This window comes from Chrysochloris asiatica, unplaced genomic scaffold (assembly GCF_000296735.1).
Source record: "Chrysochloris asiatica unplaced genomic scaffold, ChrAsi1.0 scaffold00008, whole genome shotgun sequence".
Lineage (NCBI taxonomy): Eukaryota > Metazoa > Chordata > Mammalia > Afrosoricida > Chrysochloridae > Chrysochloris > Chrysochloris asiatica.
Genome location: NW_006408526.1, coordinates 4,076,082 through 4,080,710, shown reverse-complemented (window position 1 = coordinate 4,080,710; position 4,629 = coordinate 4,076,082). Strand labels below are relative to the sequence as shown.

Here is a 4,629-nt window from a genome sequence, read left to right as displayed (position 1 = left end):
CTAGCCGTGAGTTTTTCACTGATTATTCTAATTATCGTTTCTATAATTCTCTTTTAATTCACATTTATATTTCCTGCTGTAAAATTCCTAGTTGCTTGGTAATTAAAAGCATATTTTTCTTTAATCATTTGATCACATTGTTCAGTACTTTGAACATATAAATAATAACTGATTTAAAGTTATTTTTGTTAAATGCAACAGCATGCTACTCATTATCTGAATTAAAAAATTGGATTATATATTTCACATTGAAGATATGTAATAGAGACTCTGTATTTAGTTACCTCCTTTAATTAGTGTTGATTCTTGTTTTTACCAGGCTAGATTTTTTTGATGACCACTGTAAATGTGTATAGGATTTGCTTTACACACTTTCAACATTATCTGTGAAAAGCCCAAGGTATTTCTTGAACTCTTCTAATTTGACAAACCTCCACACTGTTTCCTTGTACCTGTCAACCTGTTTGTGCCTTGGTTTGGAGATTTCCTATGGCACATCTAGAATATGTCTTATCATAGGGCAGTGATTCTTATTTAAAATGTCATTAAATTTGATATAAGGTAAACTGATTTTCTTCCTATCATTTATCATTTAGATAATGGTTCTTCAGATGACCCTCTATGTAATCCTTGTTCTATTATTGACTCTCTATGGGATTCTTGTTCTGCAGTTGACTTTTCATGTGATTCTTCTGTTATTGACTGCCTGAATGACCCTTGTTCTACAGTTGACCCTTGATGTAACCTTTGTGCTGTCCTTGTGCTATTGCTGATTCTCCGTGAAGTCCTTGTTCCCCAGTTGATTCTGTGCGGGTTCTATATTCTAAAGTTGATTCTCCCTGTGGTTCTTCTGTTATCAACTCCCTGAATTGGCTTTGTTCTATTATTGACTCTCTACTTGATCTTTGCTCTGGACTTGGCCCTATGTAGGTTCCTAGTTCTGTTACTGACTGTCTATGCAGTTGTTGTGTAGATGACTCTTTAACTTGTTCTTCTATTGATATTCTTTGTGATTTTTGTTCTTCAGTTGTACATCTCTGCTATTCTGGTGATTTGGGTAGTGGTTTTGATTTTCTCTGCTCATTACGATTTTGCTGATCTTGATTTTCTAACACTTTACTTTGCATTTTGCTGGCATGTTTTTCAGAAACGAATGTATTAATCTGAAAAAGCACATGGACTAAGTCTTCATAAATATGTTTCTGATTATCCATGTCTCCCCAGAACTCAGGCATATCTATCTCTTCAAACTCAATGAATGGTCCTTCCCACGGTCACAGTACAGGAAGAGTTCAGCAAACATCTGCCTCTGCACGTCAGCTTTTATGACCTCCCAAAACTCATCTGCACAGTGACAAAGGTGCCTAAGGAGTTCCTCTAACATTTCATTTTTGAAATCTATAATGTGTACACTGCCATAGTAATCTTTCCTTTAGGGTCTAAAATCCATTCATCAAACTGCTCTTCCAATGCCTGCCTCCGAATGTTTGCCACCTTGATTTCGATTTTGCTTATCTTTTCTTTTTGTTCTCATTTCTGTTGAACAATCTCCTTTATCTTGGATACTCTGTTGCAGATGGTATCAGGAACATGGATCTTCAGATCTTTTACAACTTTTCTCATCACCCTCTGATGCCCAGACATTTCATCTTTGACATAGTTAGGATTGTTTCTCATTAAATATTCCCCAAGAAAATTAATCAGATCAAACTTAGCTGCAGTATCAACTTCTTCGAAAAGCTGCATCTTTTCTACTTGCATTAACATTTTTTCCATTCCAGGAACTAAGGTGGGTAGAAATTTGTCAGGCAAATACGCCCTTGTACTCAATGTAGTCTTTTCAGTATTAAACCACTCTTCAGGCAAATTATCCTTAAGGAGTTTCTTTTCTGCCTTTTTTTCTAGCTCCTTCTTCAGATTATCTTTGTCTATTATTTTCTGCTGCATTGCCTAAGCTATTGCTTCTACTCTTTCAAAAAGATTTTTCTTCCATGGTTGTTCTAGCTTTGAATTCTCTGCAGCTTTATCTAAATTGAACAATACTTTTGCAGATCTTTTAACAACAACAGTGTCTGCAACTGTAGTCTTAGACTCCTTTACTGAAAGTTTCGGCTGCCACTCCAGGTTTAATTCTTGTGATTTGACAACTGTTGTTTCTTCTGCCACATTGTTGCTGGTCTCTGTTATTGTATTTTGTATTCCATTCTGGGAACTCTCAGTAGGCTCTTCAGCTTTGGTTGTTTCCTGTTTCTTTTCTTTGTCTTCTCTTCCATTTTCCCCCAGCACCACCTCCAGCCCCTGTACCTCAGTGAGTCCCTCACAGCAGCCGCTCCACTCGCTTCTGTCTTTCATCACAGTTTTATGTACTTGTGATATCAATCTCTTCAGTTGGCTGGTCAGATAGTCATCTTCCAACTTTATTGATGTAGATGAGTCAGTAATTACAGCTTATATCCATTTGTTGAAACATTCTTCCTTGATACCATATAAGACATCCTGAAATAGTAAAACAAGGACCACACAGTGATTCTGTTTGTTCCCTCCATCTTCTTTTAATGCTTCCTCTGTTATTCAATACTTTGTCCACTGTTGATGTTGTTATGTGCAACCAAATTAGTTCTTACTCATAATGACCCCATATACAACAAAATGAAAGTACTGTCTGGCTCTGCACCAAGCTCACAGATGGTATATTTGAGCTAATTGTTTTACCTACTGTATACATCATGGGAAGGGCCTTCCTTTTTTTCTCTGACCTTTAATTTATCAATTCTGACAGTTCTGGTGTGGCACTGTGATATAAAGCATAAGGTTGGTGGTTCAAACTCACCAGCTGCTCCCTGGAAACTCTATTCAGGGTCACTATGAGTTGGAACCAAATTGACAGAACTAAATAACAGCAGTTGCCCCATTAATATCATATTCAAGTAAAATTTTGCTGAAGATAATTCAAAACCAATTGCAGCAGTACAACAGGGAGCTCCCAGAAATTTAACCCAGATTCAGAAGAGAGAGAGAAACTAGGGATCTCATTGGTGACATCTGAGAAACTGAATTATATGAAAAAGGATTGGAGGAAGACTCAATAATTACCTGGGATATGCAGATGACACAACATTGCTTGCTGGAAACAAAGAGTACTTAAAATACTGAGAAAGATCAAAGACTTCAAAGTGGATTGCACTTCACTGTAAAATTTTTTTTTTTAATTCTCACACTGAGATCAATAAATATGATCATGATAAATGGAGAAAAGATTGAAGTTGCCAAAGACTTCATTTTTTTTTGGATACAAAATCAACACTCATTGAAACAGCAGTCATGAAATCAAAGGATGTATTTCATGACACAATCAGCAAAAGACATCCTTAAAGTGTTCAGCAGCAAATATGTCAGTTTGAAGACTAAGGTGAGTCTGATCCAGATCATACTATTTTCAATTGCCTCATATGCCTATGAAAATTGGAATAAGGAAGTTGAATAAGGAAGGCTGTAGAAGATTTGTTGCATTTTAATTATGGTGTTTGTGAAGCATATTGAAATCACCATGGACTTCCAGAAGAATAAATAAATCTGTCTTGGAATGCTTCTTAGAAGTAAGGATGATGAGACTTTGTCTCTTTTACTTTGAACATGTTGTCAGGAGAAGGACATCTACCCAGTAAAATAGAGGGCCAAAGACAGGACAATTTCACCAACAGGTTGGATTGTTACAGTGGCAGCAATAACGTTCTCAAACATAATGATTGTGAGTACTGCACAATACTTGGCAGTTATTCATTGTGCATAGGGATGCAATGAGTCGGAATGGACTCGATGGCACCTAGCAAAGATAACAAGTCTTGTCTGATAACATGTCCAAAGTACATGTGATGAACTCTCAACAAACTTGCATCCAAAAAGCAGTCTGGCTACACTTCTTCCACGACAGATTGTTTATTATTCTGACAATCCATGATAATTTCAATATTCTTTCCTACACCATAATTCAAATCCATCAATTGTGCTGCAGTCTTAGTTATTCATTGCCCAGCTTTTACCTGCATATGAGGTAATTGAAAAATGCCATGACTTGGATCATAGGAACGTTCAATATTACAATTTGAGGTTTGAATACTTTTCTTCAGTTTTTTTATGTTTGTGAAATGCCAAGCTTGTTCTTCCCTTTTAGTTTTCTAACTCCATATCTATAGACATTCCATTATAACATCTTATTTTGTCTTCTTAAGTCAGCTGTTGAAATCTTCTGGTCAGCTATTTTAATTCATTATTATTTTCATTCAATAAGACTTCTCTATGTTCAAGAGCATGTTTCAGAGCCTCTTCTGAAATTCATATTTGTCTTATCTTCCTTTCTCTCTTTAATGACCTTGGGTTACATGAAATTGTTTTAATTTTTTTCTGTTTCAACCTAAACTTACATTTGAGCAATTGATGGTCTGTTTCTCAATGGGCCTCAGGTATTATTCTGACTGATACTGCTTCCTTTCACAGATGTTGTCAGATTTGATTCTTGAGTTTTCCATTTGTCAAGATCCACTTCTATAGTTATCAGTACTTACTGATGAAGATCAAAGAAAACAGCCTTCAGTATGAATTGCACCTCAATGTAAAGAAAACAAAAATACT

At 35.9% G+C, this 4,629-nt stretch overlaps 1 pseudogene; it reads right to left on the bottom strand.

Annotated features, from left to right (window-relative positions):
• Positions 1-1,398: 1,398 nt before the first annotated feature.
• Positions 1,399-2,352, bottom strand: LOC102831792 (annotated as a pseudogene).
• Between the last annotated feature and the right edge of the window lie 2,277 nt (positions 2,353-4,629).